The sequence below is a fragment of the Venturia canescens genome, chromosome 4 (assembly GCF_019457755.1).
Source record: "Venturia canescens isolate UGA chromosome 4, ASM1945775v1, whole genome shotgun sequence".
NCBI lineage: Eukaryota > Metazoa > Arthropoda > Insecta > Hymenoptera > Ichneumonidae > Venturia > Venturia canescens.
In genome coordinates, this window is record NC_057424.1 from 21,681,231 (window position 1) to 21,699,952 (window position 18,722).

The 18,722-nt window shown below is 42.3% G+C and overlaps 1 protein-coding gene across 2 annotated transcripts in view; it reads right to left on the bottom strand.

The window, feature by feature from the left end:
• MCU (mitochondrial calcium uniporter) overlaps positions 1-18,722 on the bottom strand; it is a 66,815-nt gene that overhangs the window by 40,726 nt on the left and 7,367 nt on the right. The window lies entirely within an intron of this gene.

Consider the following 18,722-nt stretch of genomic DNA (forward strand, 5'->3'; position numbering starts at 1 on the left):
ATTTGGCAAACTCGATACAGACAGCACGCCCGTCTCCCGCGATGAAAGCTCTCGACAAAGCTTTGGCCTCACCGTGCTGCTGGGACAATCGAGCTCTCACAATTCTATCACGAACCAATCGAGCTTGCACTTGTTTCTCCATCTTTCACCTCCTCGTTCCAGCCTCTCGTCCCTTTTTATCAATAGTCTGTCACAACCTCTCTTCAATTTTGTCTATGCTCTCAATTTGCCGTCTCATGAGCTTCGATTTTCTCGTCGGAGTTGAACGCTTATCCGGCGAATGATACCTCGGCATGTGCCACATTGGCCAATACGGACCTCGCTCCTTTCCTTGAGTAACGTGCTTTTTCTTTCACTCCAATAACATATTCCGTGGAAAAATCGCGCATTTCTTCCGCGACTCATGTGGCAGCCGTCACGATTTACTGGCGACACGGTGATTTTATGATTTTCGTTTATATGTCGCCTCAGCTCAGATTTCTCCACCAATTTCGATCGCACCTTTTACATCTCGGTTGAAATTGTTTCTCTCATCATTTTGCCGAGTGAAATCATTCCGTTGGCAGAGATCAAGCTAAAAACGATAAAATACAAATATTTTTTTTCTTCATGAATATTTAAAGGTGCAGAAGTATGACGAGGGAGGGCTGTCCTTGACTGAGGTCAGGACACGAAATGTTCGTTTTCTCGACAATCACAAATTCTCGTTTATTCGCGAATTAATTGACGGATGGGCAATTGATGTTCTCGCCGATGTTTATAAAGCAGGTTTTGATGGTTTGATCGAAAGCCATTCGTCGGGAAAATCTCTTGCACCGACGAGTATCGAATAGTCCTCGATCATATTTTACAGCGAGTCCTGTCTACGGATATCGTCCTTTGCTTCATTATCTTCGACTGGGGTAACTTTGTCTCGATTACTGTCGAGTGCGACGCACGCTCCGCGGCCCACAAACCGCGTTCCTAGGTGAGAACCGATGGAAAAGGAAAAAACAGGAAGCGAAGAGGCTTCGCAGGGTGCATTGCTACTCGACATTCTTTCTGACATATTTCCAGCCAACGTTTATTTTTCATCCTCTGCTTCGTCGCGTACGAAGGGGGAGGGGGAGGGGGGGGGGGGGGGCAAGCGTTAAGAATTAATGTAGGACTTCATCATTTATGAATGGCACATTTACCCTCGTCATCAGTCATTCGAGTCGAGCCAATTAGAATAAAAGTGCTGTTGTTGGGCGCTCGATAATAATTTATATTTTGCACGAATGTCTTTTCTGATGAAATTAGACGATTCCGCGTATCAAGATCGTTTTTATTGTAATTTATGTTTCTATGTTTCATAAAACGGAGCTTTTTCCACGAAGAAAGGGCAATGTATAACGCGGAGTAAAGTAAAAACAAAAGGTTTTTCGTCACAACTGAATTTATCATTGACGATATGAAACGTTAAAAGGGAAGTGAAGAGAAAGCAGGAATTTCTTCGAGTTAAATATTTCCACAGTTAATGGAAAAATGTTCCGTGGGTTTAAAAAACAATCTGTCAAAAGCACCACGAGATCTTGGCCTTTTTTCACGTCACGTAAAAAAGTATGTTCGAAGGGAATTTTATGCTCCACGGCACGAGAGCTCTTTTGTGGGAGCTTTAGAAAAACTCGTATCCAGTGAGGGTTCGTAGAAAAGTCCTCCCTTTACGATGCGCCTCTGTGTCGTGGTCGTTGATGGATAAAACTGCATCGAGCATCGCACCAATACGGAGCGGTTCACGCGAACGAGCGACTCGACAACGAACGCTGCTGATGTGCCCGATTGATTCGTGCGTCCTATTGGACCAACTTCCCATCCGTGCCGTGTGTCGCTATGCATTTATTATTTATAACAGTTTTACCAGACCACCGGAAGTGGAGATAATGAACGAAACGATCCGACTGAAGCGTGTTCCTGCGAGCGAAGCCAATCGTTGTTTTTTCTCATCCAATTCATTTAGACATGAATTGGTAGAAAATCGGGGACTCCGCTGTTATAGTGTGAAAGATTTTATTCAATGGATGAAACACCGCGAAAATTTCAGGTTTAAAATTCCATACAATTCAGATCAATTCCAATTTTTTTGATCATTTTTAGTTTTCGTCTCGTTCGAAGAGTTTGAGAATGTCAGAAGATCGAATGGCAATTCAGCGCTGCTTTGTTGGACTATTTTTTGTATTAAAAAAGTCTCTGGAGATTTGAGAAAAGATTGTAGAAGCTCAAATAATGTTGACGCTGCCGAGACAACCTTTCCTTTCGTGAAAAAATAATCCCTTATAAACTGTTTTTCCTCGAGGCGAACACGAGGATCGAGGGTTTGCACGACAACGCAAAATTCTGTACATAAATGATGGTCTTCGAAGGTGGAGTGAACTGGAAAAAGTTCAGTCGTAAGGTGTGTCCCAAGCCTGATAATGAAGATTGATAAGAAAAGCTGTCGATGTGTATAGTCACTGATAAGAAGAAAGAGGCTAAAGTAAAACGCGGTAAAATGGAGCAGCTTGGAAGAGAGTTTAATTGCTACTGCGTGCAGTTGCATTGACCTTTCGTGAGTAATTATTACACTTGCAACACCATAACGGCAGCAATTGCACTTTCGTTCGGATACGAACGACCCTCTCTCGCGCAGTTGTTTAACATCAAAAGTTTCAAATTGCTCGGCCACTCCTCGCAACGCTTTAATCGGATTCTCGTTACGGAAATGGAGGCAGAGTGCCTTTTTTTATCTCAGTGTTTCTTAGTTAAAACAGCAGAATCAAGTTTCGCCTTAACGGTTAACGCACCGATTAACCTACCCAATGAAAAATTCCATTATTTTCATTGGTGAACGAAAATTGCGATTTTCAATACGTTTTCCGCTGGAAAAATAACACTCGAGAGTGCGACGAAATAAAGTTTTCACCAGCATCACTTTTTCTCTTTACAGAATCCAAGTAGAAAAAGTACAAATTTACAAAAATTGCTATGCCCCGGGCAATCGGTGCTGGAGTTCCTTCGAAATTTGTGCAGCGAAAAATTATTTTCTAATCCATAAAACAAAATTTGAACAATCTACTTTGACAGACCTGCGAATTCGGAGGTATCACAATCTCGCGTCACGACAAAACTCACAAATAAAAGTATCAGCTTATCGCTAGTTCCCTGGGCGTACTCTCTTTGTGGAGAATTGTCGCGTGCGTTCGGAAGGCACATTACGCCGTAGCGGAAAGCATTTCTTCAGAAAGACGAGAACTTGTTGTTTCCGTGGAAACTCGCTGAACAATTTAACTCGGGGGATGTATTAAAGCGGAGTTCCGAGCGATCCCTGGCAGCTCGGGACCGAATTAACCATGCTTTCGTTATCGCGTGAAACACCTATCGCGTGTGCATTTTGTTCTCTCGAAAATGAAAGAGGGAGAGAGAGACAAAAACGTTTCTTTCGCCGTGTGTGTCTGAAGAGGAAAATACACGAATGTCCGAGTTCTCGGTAAAAAAAACGAACATTTGAAAAGTATCGAGCCTCGCCCTCGCACAGTCCACGCATTTTTCTGTTACCAATCGCGTCTTATCGAAGCCTTTTATTTACTGTCGGAGCGACGTTGACGCACAATTCCCATTATTTATTTTCTCTCGAACCGGCGTCGATTTTTCTATTCGAAACTCTGTGCAAACGTGACAAAGAGTTCTCATATCTGAAATAGTTTTCCGGATTAAATGTTCGTAGACTGTTTACAAGATTTTCTGATCTTCGCTTCAAGTTGCTGGCATGTTTTTCGAAAAATCGTTGCAACAACTCGCGGCTCGAATGAAATTTCTCTGCGAGCTCGTTCGCTATCCTCGCTCATTTTTATTCCAGAATATTTCATATATCGGTGAATTTCACGCTTGGCGATGTCCATGATTGAAAAAAGCTTTCTGCTTAATTGAAATTAGTTTCATCGAAATTCTCGCAGTTTTCAATCGTCGTACAAAAACGTCCTTTCAATGTTTCTGCATCGGAATTCACTTTTAGCAAAATATATCTTTGCAAAGAGAATTTTGCAGTTGATATTAAATATATAAAAAAAATTATTCGTATGCGAAATTCACCGTCGAATTAACAAACGAATTTCCTGACGGATGAGGAAATCGCGGCCTGGAAAATGATAATAATCGTCACCCAAATATGCGCATAGCTGCGGTAGCCGAAATATTCTCACTTTGAAATGAAATTTTGGGGTTTTCAGGCACGTTGCACATCCCTGCACGAGGCACAGGCTTTCATTTCATAAGTATTTTTATTTGTAATTTCCTTTACCTTTTTCTGCTCCTTTTCCTTTTCGCTGTCGCCTGGCCGGGGTTCAAAATTCTCGGTGCGGCTCACGAACGCGTTATTCTAAAGGATACATTACAGACACTCGTCAGCTTCATAGGCTATTACTTTGGCAATGTGCCAATCGGTGAATGTCGACGCGGGACATACGTTTATCGGGTTATTTTCGTTTGAGATGTCAGAGACTCGTGTGCATCAATCAACTCGTATATCACAGTGTCTCTCTTTCCATTTTTCCACTCACGGATCTGAGATTCTTCAAAAAAAGGTTTGCGTCAAACCAAGTGGAGAAAATAAGCGACGATTATTCGTGAAACAGTCGAAAGGGATTCGACGAACGGTGTCGAAGTTTGCTACGTCGGAGTTCAACGAAATTAACGAAAAAAAAAACATTTGTAATTGACCAATTTTTGATTTCACGAAATTATTGATGTAAGTTGGAAAACTTTGAATTGCAAATTCCGTATGAAACAAAATTGGAAAATTACTGGAATTATTGGAGCTTTTTTAGATCGTTTTGTTGGACTCGAACGCGTTGCTAACCTCAGCGTCGTATTCGGCGACCTGGCAGAGTTCGTTGAAAAATAATTATTTCCTTATATTCTCTCAAAAGGGAGTTTAATAAAATTGACGCTGATGAGAAATAATGAGGAGCCTTTATTTCTACGTACGTTCTGTTTATCGCCCATTCGGAAGCGTACTCGTAGGCGTGTTTGTGTCTTCAGAACGACTTTGTTGTCTTTAAACAGTGCGATTTTATAGAGAAACAGATGCGATTTACAAGCGTATATATTATTACGTCAAAGAAGCTTTTCCGCGAGCATTTCGTCGAGCAGCTTTAATATCATCGGGGAGACGGTTGTAAGTCGTGCGGAACCATCAGCGGCGGGAATCTCGTCGAGTTCAGCAACTTAATGACCAAAGCCAACGTTGGGCTCCCGGGGAAAATTTCAAATCCTAATAATATCAGAGACCGACTTTACGTGTCGTCGGCAACCAGCATCGTCTGTTTTCTCGTTTGTACGAGATTTTTTTTCGTCTCGTCGTCAAAGCAGTTCAAGCTTCTACTTATTTCTGGGAAGAATAAGTTGGGACAGCAGTTAAAAAAATGTTGAAATAGTTGTAGAAGCAAGATGGAAATGAAAATAATGAAAGGAAACGAGATTTATAAATATTTTGCGAGAATGAGATCGAACGCACCGTCATTTTCAATCGTTGCGCGCTTTTTGGGAAAAAAGTTCCAAAGCTTCAAATAGTTTTTTTAATTTCACTAAAAAATCTACTGCAGATTTGGAGGTTCCGCAATTCTCATATTGCTTTCCAACGACACTGCAACCTTCGAAGCCATGGAAAGCTGATTTCGAATGAAGCCTTTTCTCCATTCGAATCATAAATTGTATTATTTATCGACAAGCATCGTAATTAGACGACGAGGGTTGACTGTTCGAAGAAACAAAAGATCGAGTGGAGTTCCATTGATCGCAGCTCTTCCTTAACTATTTAAATTCTAAAGAAGGAGGCCTCGGGGTTGCGAGCGCCACAGGGCCAATGGGTCAGGGCCGAGCGAGATAATTCAGCGCGATTTTCTTGAAGCATATTCTTCCTCCGCTAAGATCGAGCTTCTCTGTAACGGTGGATCGAGACACCTGCCGTTGCGCCACGAAGAAGCAAAAGATTGTTTGAATAATTAAACGGTTTATGTGCATGATGTCAAAGAGGATAGAAAAGCGGTCTTTGCTCTGGGAAAATGTGCCTCGTCGATTCATTCACATTGATTATTCCAGGTTAAAAAGAGACTTTGATTCGGTATGCACTCCGCCGCTGTTTTCACATTATCCGATTGCTATAGAGCATATTTCAACGCAAATTATTCACGATAATCATAGACCAGTCTACGTTCAATCTTTGTATGCAATTATGTGGCTTTTTCGTACAGAAATAGGAGCGCTGTTCTTAGAAAACCTCGAAAAATTCGTGACAGAAAAAAGTATTAAAATTCAACATTGAAAGGAGTCAAATGTCGCGCTTTAAAGCTGTCTATGGTCGACGCAACAGACTCTGAGAGAATTCGTTCAATCACAAGTTTATTCTGTAAAAGAAAAAAAGTGGATAAACTAATTTGTAACGAAAATAAATGAGGAAGGACGCGGAGCAGGCGTATTCAAGTGAGCAGCTCGAGAAAATTAAACGTGCTTTTGAAGCGGCGTCAAACGAGCTTCGCCTCGTAGTATCCAAACACCTGATATTTTTCGAGCCCAACTTACCGAGTCGAAGATAAACATTAAGGAATAACGCGACGTTTTCCGCCTATTTGTGACGTACTTTCTGGTAGAAACTGCCGGAAATATACGCGCTACCGTACGAAACCTTTTGTGGTTTCGATCCCGATAAAATTACGGTCCGCGATCATGTAACGTCCGCACGTGCAAGATATTTTCTTCGTAGTTTCGACAAACGTTTGGTTTCCTCTGTGTGGAAATCGTTTACACTTTTCAAAATGTCTCCAACGATGATCAATGAAAAAAACGCTTCAACGTCGAAAGAATATTGAAGAAAAAATTAAAAAAAAAAATTGAGTTCTCGATCGATTTTCTCGATGCAAATGCCTCGAACATTGAACAGTCGAGTTGGCTTATTTTTGAGCCACCGTCACGGAGCTCTTCACAAGGAGCTTGAGAACTTTTTTGTATAATTGATCGTGACGATGAATTACGGGAGATTCGAATCTTTAATCCAAATCATCAGTCAGAGAACAAGCTGATTGTATGGAGACATGAAGTAAAATGGGGCGTGAATAAAAAGAAACACGGAATGCCAACGTTTGATACTTGGCGTTTATTCAAGCTGCCAATCACTGCCGATACACTTTATCGAGGACGTTTCGCTCGAGTGCATTTGGGTCAAACGGGGGAGGATGTGCCATAGTCGTCACGGACGTTTCACGACGTTTTTTGGGACAGAAAAAAAGGGCGAGCGAGGGAGATGGGCGACGTTCGGGAGAGCAGGAGTCTGTCGCGGTTGCCCAGCGAGAGAAGACTCGGCGAGCGCTCGAACAGCCGTTTCATCTTTTCTCGCCGGGAACTTTCGACCTGACAAACTCATTCGCCTTTGGCGAGTTCCCTATTTTTTTTCTCCCCTTCTTTTCAACTCGCCGCACTTTATTCTCCTTTTTCTTTTTCATTGCGTCGTTTTTATCCGCTACTCTCGCTGAAGAGCTTGTTCCGGGCGAAACATTTGTGGAGCCAAAGGGGCCAGTAAAAAAAATGTAACTGAAGAGGAAAAAATATCGAGTACACGGAGAAACGGAGTGAACGAACGCTGCAGGCTACATTTTTTTTTTCACTATTGATAAAAAATATCGTCGTGACTGAATTTTTTACTGATTCATCCCGCACAGCTGGCACCAGCGTGAAACGGTGCGATCGACGAATAACACTTGCGCCTCGTGTCGACGAGCTTTACGAGCAGAGAATTAAAATATAAACTGGACTTGTCGCACACGTACGTCCACGGGGCAATCTACCTCGAAATGATCCATTTTTGGAAATTATCGAAATTTATAACACTCTCGTCGGAGCAGGGAATCGTAAAACGAGGGCACTTCGTTCATTGTCCACACTTTTTCGTCCTTTTTCGCTCCCTTCCTTCATTCGAACCTTCCCCTCGGCCGATTATGCCCCCTCGATTCACGCGGAGTATCATTTGCTCGAGTAAAATGTGCACGCTCGCAATCAAACCGTCGCTCATTTATATTTACACACAATTGTTGAGCTCCGGAGTGCGAAGATGTCACAACGCGCGTGGTATCAAATAGCAGAGTATCGAATCCATGGAATCGGAGAGTTCGATTGTATTAACCGGGCCTCGAGTCGTATGTAATAAAAATGAAGTTTATCGAGTTATGGAATCGCCTTGAAAAGGGAAGAAAAATATGAAATTCCGCAAAATCATTAACGGCGCGGCGTTCTAATTATTGAAATTTCGTCCGAGCCCCTTTCAACAATTCGACGAAGCCACGAAGCTTTGATGTTTCCGAGCAGGGTTCCAAATTTCGCAATGGAAATGTAGAGCATTTTTCAACCGAAATTCAGTGCTTCTGTTTCGCTTGAAATAAAAGCGTGCCCTTGAGCTCCATCGTTTGCAGCGTGTATCGGTGCGGTTCGCTGCAATTTCAGGCGAGCTTTCGAGCTTTGTAGCATGATCGCAGAGGCATCACTCGCAATTGAACGTTTCGCATGATACACGAGACTTTCGAAGAAACGAAGAGAGGCTCGGGCTTCAGGTCCTTCCGGAGTATCACACACTTGAGGTTTGCCTGTCACTCGTGGACTCGAGAGTGGCGCGTAGTTGAGTGACATTTTCGAAGCGTCATAACTGTGTACATCTGCATGAAAATGTTAAAGCCAACAAAAAATAAAAACCCAGAGAACGAAGCAACTCGAGACTTTTTCCTCGCGGACTGGTCCTGCTCGTTCGCCCCCGCGGAATAAGATTCTCCTTTCTGTACGATATGCGAGAACGTAAATATGCAGGCAAATGCATGAGCTATTCCAGGCTCATGAGCGGCAGGTCCATAAATCTTAGCTGAATTGGATGCACTATTTTTTAATGCTCGTGATAATAATGGACAAAAAGCAGGATGAGAAGAAAAACTGAGTTTTTTTTAGATGGAATAAAATTTGCATTCGAGAGGCATATCGATTTTTTTGGGTGTCAAACATGGAATATTTTGTGTATTAAATTAGCATGCGATTTGTGTATCGGATACGTGCCTTCGGTGCAATTTTCAGGGGAGGAAAATGCACGTGCGAATAGTACGAGGCGGCGTTTCAGGCAAGACCCCGAAATCCGCAGGTCACCACTGCGACATTTGATTTGCGATATTTCATGCCGTAGAAAAAAAGTAAAGGAATGAGCAAACTTGGTTTCGTTAGGAAATGAAAAAATTTGGTATCCAACTCTGGAAAGCGAATTTTGCGATATTTCCACACCCGCCCGATTTCGGGCGCTCTTTGACAAATTTAAAAAAATCCTCGGCCCCAGCTTTCAGGGGGACGAGATTGATGAAAAAATGGGAGATCCGGGCTCGCCGGGCTTTCAATTTACCAAGGAAAGGCTCGTGCACCCACACACACCTGTGCGCGGAAAGACAAACGACAAAAGGGATGGCGTTGGACGCCAGGAGAAAAGTGAACTCGAGTTACTCTTGCGAAACTCTTGACGGCCGAGTGTGTAGCTGTGCACTTGGTGTGCTGCTTGACTCGCTGGCAGTGACTTTTCCAGGAAGTACGAGCCACTCTAAATCCACGTTGCACGAGAGGATAGCCAGCATTTTCCAGGAGTGAGCAGCGAGGGAGAAAACCCTTAAAAATATCTTGCTAAGAAAACAATTAAGTTTCATTATTCAGCAGCCTGAAAATGCTAATTTATTTTTCAGCTCAGTTAAGCCCCATAAAATATGAGCCCGCGTCTTTCACATTTCGTATCAAGAAAATTCTCTTCTTCTACTTTCACTATTTAAGTCGTATAATTTCGAATGAAAAAAATGTAGATTCCTGCTCTCCCGCGAGCGCAGGGGGTCTCTGAAAAAGCATTGTGAAATTCATGATTTTTTTTCTCTTCACCTCATGCATGAATAATAAGCAAACCACTATAAACATTTCCGTGCGATTTACCAGGCATTATTATTATGACACAGGAGAACGATTGCTGAAGCTGAAACATAATTTCACTTCAGTAGACGCGTCACGTTTACACACATACACACACACACACACCAGTGTGCTTCCATATCCATTTTCTTTTCTTAACAAGAACAGACCTTTGAATAAGTTATATGAATATCAGAGCGCTATTAGACTTTCAGATTATTCTCATTATTGAAAAGGTGAGGATTCGTTGGAGGGTCTGTCAGACTTTTAGGAGAGCGCGTGTACAAAGGTAAACGAATTGGGATGGTTTCGTTTCACTGGATTGAAAAAAAAACTGTATTTCAGTCCGCGATTTTTCGAGAGGCGTAAAAAAGTTTTTCAGGGCAATGGCGATGAAAAATCTACAAGTCGATATATACTTGTTGTTTACGATCGACGTTTCTCTACGACTCTATCAGAGTCGAACTCCTTTCGGCAAAAAAGAAAGTGGGACGAAAAATATATTGGGAAAATCGTGTTTCACGCCCGCGCCACAAGTTTCTTGTTCAAATAGCCTCTTCGCTATTTCACAAGGGCAAACATTGCCCCGAGACATCACAGAAAAGGGCTTTGAATTCGACTACTGAAAGTGCATAAAATACAAGTTTGCTGGCTTCCCAGAAAATTCACGTTTAATCCACGAAGCCTGCGCACCATTTTCTCCACATTTTAGCAAGCATTTAGAAGCACCCCTGGCACTTTATTACAGACCCGATTGGCCTTTCGAGAGGACTACAAATTGGGCTACAAAGGGATGCGAAATTTTGTCATATCGAAGCGGTGGCTCATGATGGCAAAAACACTTTGCATGCGATATTCATTCGGAGCGGGACTCGAGCAATGGCGAAAATACTCGACGCTACTGCGCGTCTCTTTATTGAGATTGGTGAGCATGCAAATATTGAATATTTCCGTGAAAATTTTCATTAGTCCATCCGAGCCAACGCTAGCTGAGCTTGCGCCCAGCGAGTTGTGTAGATTTGTGACAGCGATATTCGGTGCGACGAAATGTGTGAACGATCGATGGAATAATCTAATAATTCACAACAAATTTCTCGTTCTTTGATAAGTTTTTCCATTAGATGGGGAAGTATTTGATGAAAGAGACGCGGCGGCAGGATACGAAGTGGAAAATATGGAATGCACGCTCAAAATGGAAGGTAAATTGACTTTATTTTTTCGATCAAGAAATAATAAGAATAATTCGAGAGAATACCGAGCTGCGTCTAACGAGAGACGATCTCGCCTGTATCTGTTTTCCTTCGCATAAAAGACATCGTCCAAATTCCCATTGAATTTTTAAGACGTTTTTTCTGGCTCCGGGCCCGAGCGCTTCCTGCATGAAACTGGGGCGTCGTCATCGAGACACGATTTTCAACTACGCGAACTTTAATACACACATGCATGCGCAAGACATTCGGGGAGCGGAAAAACTTCTCATCGATATTTCAACGTTGAACGATCGACGCTAAGGGGTTCGGAGCGCCGCGTTGGCGCCTCTGGGTCGAGGACGACGCCGAAGGAGCTTAAAAAAAATGGGGCAGGAAAGCCTTTTGAACTTTTGTTCGGGTTTAAATGAATCCACAGGTCAGGAGGACTCGAACGACCATTCCGAAAATAACTGATAAACCGAATGAAAAGAGTCTTAAAATATTGCGAATATATTCTCGCGTACATGCGAGCACGATTTTGCAACAAGAAATCGCCCCTCAAAGGACAAGCACACGAGAGACCGTTTATTTTTCCGGAAGCTCGTGAGATGGAGCACTCGAACGCAAATTTTTGGCAAAGGAAATTGGTTTTTTCCGATTTTCTGCTCCCCCCTTCTCCTCACCCCGATCCCAACTCGCTCGCGACCCCTTTTCGCGACAACAAAACTGCGAGAGAAACACCGGGCTCGCGTACGAGCTCTCGCAAACGAGATAGTTACGTTTTCGCTTGTGAAAAGCCGAGCAAGAGAGCACGAGATACGTGTACAGGTCGCGCGTCTGTGGCGGGTGCGGAGCACAGCGTAGAGTGGGGCAGCAGATCGATGCACGTGGCGCCCGTCGCAGCCTCCGCAGTCTGCGGACTGCCGCCTGGACAAGCCACCCCCATGCGATTTCAACCCTCTCGAATCCTCGTCTCTCGGCTCTCTTATAGCTCCACTCTGTGCGCGATAACAACGTAAACACGAAGGGAGCCCTAACGTTCGCAGGACTTAATAATTTTGTTGTTCTTTGCATTAATTATCGTGCGGATCCTCTCATAGCAGTTGAACGAAGGGTGCTTCCTGATAAAGATGAGGTCTCTTGTATCATCAAGCAATGGTTTAACTGCCGTTCGTACTTTCCGACATTTAGCGTCGTTTTCATGCTCTCCGAGCTTTCGAGTTAATTATTTAAAATTTTTGACGGTCTCGTGGGACTACGAAAGCGCAATTACGGCATTGGCATCTGCGATGGAAGGGTCGTTACATCATTTTCGTAAAGCTTACAATATAAACAAGTTCTGTCCCCGGTTGTTAACTTTGATGGCGGGTCCTCTTGGGTCTTTCTTATCGCGGTGTGTTTGAGCACGGAAGCAACTCAGAAATAATTGAGTTTGAGTCTTCCCAGTTTCGTTGATCACGTCGATTCCTTCGCGGGGATTAAGGGCTCACATACGTCCAGAACTTTCAAGAAATCGATTCTTTTTACAGATTTTATTGTTCTCTATGGTTTTAGGAGCATTTCTGTGAAAGTCGATTGTAAAAAATCGTGATTGAAAGTTATTAGAGAGAAAACGTGACTGCTTAACGAGAGGGCCTGATGCGCACTTGAAACTTTAAATGCGTTTTAGTCAAAAATTTTTCATATTTTTTCATGCTTTTGTTTTTTAGATATTCGAAATTGTTTTTTCTCAAGTTTGTCGAGTCGGATTTTAGATATTGTGATGAAAAAATTTTATAAACGTAATTAAAGTGTGACATTTACGACACAAATTGCACACTTTTATTTCAACTGCGACATAAATTGCTAAATTTTTCGAATTTCAAAAATCCGGCTCGAGATTTTTTTACGTTTCGCAGATCAATCAACATTTCGAGAAGAAATGATGCAGACCGTGGAGCACCTTTTTTTTCATAGTGCTTCAAGAAACGTGATTTTTTATGTTGTAATTTTTGAAAAAAAAAAAAAATGAAATAAATTTTTCGACAAAGTTTAAATACCAACAAACAATGTGTGAAAATGATTTTTGTTAATTTCTATTGCTATCTCTTCTAAAAACAGTTTTTCTTTTAACACGATTCTCGCAGAGTGAGAACTTCGTACAGTTGTTCAATATCTCATCACAAGTTTTTTTACTCACTTCCATAGATTCGTGAGCCGAATAACTTTCTGGATCATTTCTCTCATTAAATTTCTTTGCACTCCTAAGAAAAGTTGGGAAAAACCACAACTTTTCTATCCCTTGACACAAAATATCGTTGGAGATAAACTTTTCTTCCCCGACTGGGTCTCCTGAATATTTCAAAAGCAGCTGACTCAAAATTGATCAAATCGCACAATAATTGCGAGCAGTAATAACGGAAAGGAATATTGCGAATCGAAAAAGCTTTGAGCCTCGATTTTTTATATATTCTCGGGCAGATAATTAAAACGCGCAGCGAGTACATAAACTCTGCAAGAATAGAGTTGCATCTGAGACGCTTGCATCGATATTGTGCAGAAAAAATGCACGAGAAAAAGCAGCAGCTCGAAGAAGCGAGACTAAAAAAGCCGTTCAACGAAGAATAATGGGGTCGAGGAATGTAATTCCCTCTGAAATACTCTTCTTTCTTATCGCACGTATCTACTGCCGTATTATTATACGAATCATAAATTTCAGTTGCACGTAGCCACGATTTTTGGCCTTTAGTTACTTTTCCCCCGCACTCGATCTTTATTTCCCGCTTTTATTGACCGTCAAGTGCGTGCTTGTACGACGAACGTCAATCGTACAAGAAAAAAATCACCGAAGCCCTTTCATCATTATTTCTTGACGCGAGGGAGTGAAGTAATATGAGCGATCAACGACTCGAATTGTTCTCGTATCTTCACGGTTGGATATTCTTATCTCACGAAGTCTGCCATTCCCTCACCGGCTCATTCAAACCGATCTCAAGTCCGCATAAAAATAATGCAGAACGATATTCGGTCTTTTTTCCGAGTCGCATCATCGGCTTTTGCCTTGGGCTACGAAAAATCTCGATGCATTTTCGTTTCGATCTCCGCATCGTACTGCGGTGCGACGCTCTTTGAAATCTCGAGGCAAAATATTTGTCGTTCAGGAGAAATTGTCTAATGATTTTGCCAGTATGGGAGGCGCCAGGAAGCGAGGGCTTGCTGGGGTAAACTGGTATGAGAAAGTTTAATAGCCTTGGCCACGTCGAAGACAGAGCGGGGAGTCGGAACTCTCTCAATATTCCTACCACACATATTCGAATCACACAATCAACGAGGTGGCTTCAATGCTCGGGCCACCGTGAAACCGCGAATTTAAATCTCAGCTCCTCCGACTCTGACTTCGTCCCGCCGTGAATATCGCTCTCAAGGTCTTTGTGGCAGCATGCGAGGAACTGGCACTTGGAATCACGAGCGCGACGCTGCCACGCGAATCCGTGATATATTCATTTTCCGGCGACGATTCCTCGCAACAAATTTTTTTGCCCGTTGCGACCGGACCGCGAGCACAAAAAATAGTTCTAAAATTACGGGACGCGAAAAAAAATCGACAAATTCCAGAGCCCCGGACGAAGTGGCTAAAAATATTTTTCGCTCTTGCTTTGAGAATTCTCGAGTTGAATTCTCTCGGGTTTCAAAGACTCGTTGGAAAAAATATTTGAAAATTTCTCTTCGGGGGACAACAATGTTTTGAGGAATTGAAAACGAGAATTTCTGTTTTAATGCTTGACACTGCAATGAAACAGCCAAGTTTCTTGCGGGCCATGCAAACGTCATTCGTTTTTTTTAGTCATCAACATCGTTCAATTACTGACCGATCTTTGAATTCGAAATATTCAACAGAATATTTGACGTTTCTTTCAAATTTTCGTAAAAATTTGAATATAACGAAATTTTTTAAAACGACAAGCATGGCTCAAATCTCGATCTTTCGCTACCGTGAAAAATTCATCGTAACCGGTTCGTCGCTTTTCATCGAAAAACGCAGCCGAACCGTTTCGTATAGAGCGGTTTTCTATGTGTGTAAACGCGCATGTGGATCGTGTGTCGCGTTTCTTTTGAAGTGGGGGCACTTAAAAAAGCTGGTGTGACGTGAAATTTATCGGTTTTAATCGTAAAATATATACGAGTCTTTCGGAGCGTCATTTTTTGTAAGTTTGTAAGAATTGGATCGAAGATAAAACGTGTCTTATTTTCAAAACCTCATAGAACGTGTTTGTAAGCGCATGAAAAATAGGGAGCTCCATTTTCGAGTAATGATTACGGGAGCATCGGGCGTTTTTCCGGAAAGAAAAAAACCGCGTTTTTCGAGTTTCCTGATTTATTCAAGCGCCTCTACGCCGTCTATAAATTGACGGGTTTACGTTCCCGTTACGAATCGAATACGCTATCGAAACGAGCGACTCTCGGATAAAAAGTTATCCCTATAAAAATACGCGAGTTGTTTGGAATTCCTGAACAACGAAGTTTTTAAGGATCGGCTCACTTCCGACCGCGCCCCCGCTGCAGCGGCTATAAATCTCCTTTCCTCGCCACGTGCGAGGAGTTCACGCGTTGAGGAGTTTCAGCATTTAATGATTTTCTCTTATTATTTCCGCCCCCCTCCGGCTCTTTCGAGGGCTTAATAATTAACACCCTAATGGTGGGGTCGACTGCGTCTGTCATTAAGGAGTTTCGGTACAATTCCCTTGTTTCCAAGCTGCGAGCACCAATTTCGAATAAAACAATATTTCGTCATAAAGAAACGAAGAAAACGTTGAGCTCGCTCGACCCTGCACGATTTCGTTGCTAAACAAGCGGATGATCAACAAACGATCAAGACGAATCATTTTTTTTTTTTGGTTTTGCAGTTTTCGCCATGTAAACTGGCTCGACTCTGACATTTGTTCGGAGACTATTTCATTCAATACCGATTTTCGTCGACGCTGCATACGCACGTCAAACACTCGATAAAGCTCTTTCGGGGGCAAAATACGATGCGGCAGGTGTTCCAAACAACGGAGGATAGCTGCCGCATTGAAAACTACGAGAAAATGGATGAAATTTCAAATTTTTCAGGTGTTCTCGTGCTAACGCTTTGTAACGGGAAGTATAGTAACGTCACGAAATTCATTTAATCAAAGATGTGACGAGCTTTTGGTATTTTTATGACGGAACTGTGAGGATACGCGGCTCAATAAATGTCAGGTTTAGTGGGTGCTCGCGTTCGCAAAAATAACTCTGAAATAGCGTCCGCGCTGGTCTCCTTGGCTCGACTGACAAAGGCTTTTTATATAAACTCGTACATCGTTAAAAAATGTGTCTTATCATTCTATTTTTAACTTCCGACTGACGGTACGAGCGCGATGACGGGAATAGTGCGTTGGCCGTGTGCTGTTGATTTTGAGTCAGACGAGATCTGCGTTTGAGCGCAACGGCAATTCCAATGTTCCTATATCGTTGCTTTGGCTCGACGAAAGTTACCCGGCTGCCTCCAAAACTCAACTTTTTCAATCGGCCCGAATGACCGTCGAAATAAATCGAACGCGTTCGCTTGAAAAAAACCATTATTTTTTCTTCCCCCCGAAAGGAAATGATGTTCGAAAAAAAGCAAGAAACGAGCGCGGCTGTACGCTTTGCGAGTTATTACGTTTTCGTAACGCAGCATCCTGCTCCGCGGATTTCGATCCGACCAGCCGGAATAACAAATGTTAGCTCGGGCGGCTGACTCGGAAATAAGCTTTTCTGGTTATACGCGCTTGCCACATGAGCCACACCTCGATAAAGTCGATCGTGCTGCGATAACCTCTCACAACTCCGTCTCTCTTTCTCTCCCGTCTGTATAACGTACAGGACCGTGTTTTCTGGGTCAAGTTCAGCGCGTCGTCTGACCGGGCCATGTTTAAAATCACAATTAATAATTGAGTTTCGCTCCGCGTGATTAATCGCTCGGTATCAGTTCCAGACCGAATGCGACGAGCAAGCGAATGAATAAGCCGTAGATTGAGTCGAGGAAACGAAAAAATAAACGACTCAGTGTCGTTTCTCTCAAACACTAAAATTCATTGCATATCAACTGGAGGACAAGGATTATTAATTCGCAGTTTTAACATTATGAAATGACGTGCTGATAAGCGTTGAGAATACTCGTCCGGCTCGGGACGTTTTACTGGAGTTGCCAAAAAATCTCAAAATCTTGCTTGAAATTAGAGTATAAAATCGCCTTTAAAAGCGAGTTGAGAGTACTCTTCGAGCCTGAGGAACGGGGAAGTCGTGAGTTAAATTCCCACAGCAGAAACTCAATTACGCTGAAGTTTGCAACGTGTTCGAGTCCAACGAAATTATGTAAAAAACTGTCCAATTATTCCAGGAATTCTCCAACTTCGTTCTCTGCCGAATTTGCAATTCGTGGTTTTTCAATCTACACCGATTCTTCGTGAAATAAAAAATTGAATTGCAAACATGTTTTTTGTTCATTTCGTTGGAAAAAAAATAACATCAAAGGTAAAATCATTTGTTACTTCATCGTGGTACAGAGAGTTATAAGAAAAGTCGATCTCCGAATCGCTTTTTTTATTGATTATTATTGAGAAAAACGATTCGCTATTTCCCATTAATACACGCGATCCGCGGAGATTCAATTCTGGACAATAAACACTATTATATCGTGGAACGATATGCCGAAGGGAGAAATGGAAAAAGAGGAGAAGGGGCACGAGTTCGCGAAAGGTCAACTGCTCTAATTCCGAGCGAGAATCTCATTACGCTACCTCGTTATGGCACTGACATAACGAGAATTCAAGAAGGTCGGAAATAAGTCAAAATTCACTTACTTTTTCACGTTATTTTTCTTGTTAATTATAATCGAAATTTCATTGAAAGATTCATTGAAAGATCGACAATGTTTTTGGCATGATGATCGTTAGTAATTTATCGACGATTTTTCGTTTCCTGACGGTGATTAATTCGGGTACACAAATTTGCTCGTTGCTCAACGTGAATTCACTGCGGTTATTTGAATTCAAAACTCCTTAATGGTTTGGTCAGTAAATTGGCTGATTCGAATAATGAATTCAGTGGGCTTAGACACCATACAGAATCAGCTGACACTGCCCCCATCATTTGGGGCAACAGTTAACGACCTTTCTGTACAAACCACATAGACACATTGTGCACACGAGCGAAATTCGTTCGGGAAATACTTGCTCCAATTTGCAATTCAGTCTGCCCTCATGAGGTGTGAATCCAAGTGTTCGCCTGCATGTCCATTCGGTACCCTCGCAGGGACGAGAAAATCTGCAGAATTTTATCAAACTTTTGTTATTTTATTGTGCGATACTTTCGTTAGCTCAATAATAAAAAAAATGATGAATATCGTTGTAGTGCTGCGAAGAGTAAAAAGCCACGAAAATCAAAAAAGAAAAAAGGCTGAAACTCGGCTGAGTGCGGAAAATATTTTTTCGTCAATAAATATTTTGGAGTTTGTACACGGAATAATTCATTGATTCCACCGTGGTAGTCTCTTGCTCACCGCCTCGCATTTTTATAGGGCTGAAGTGT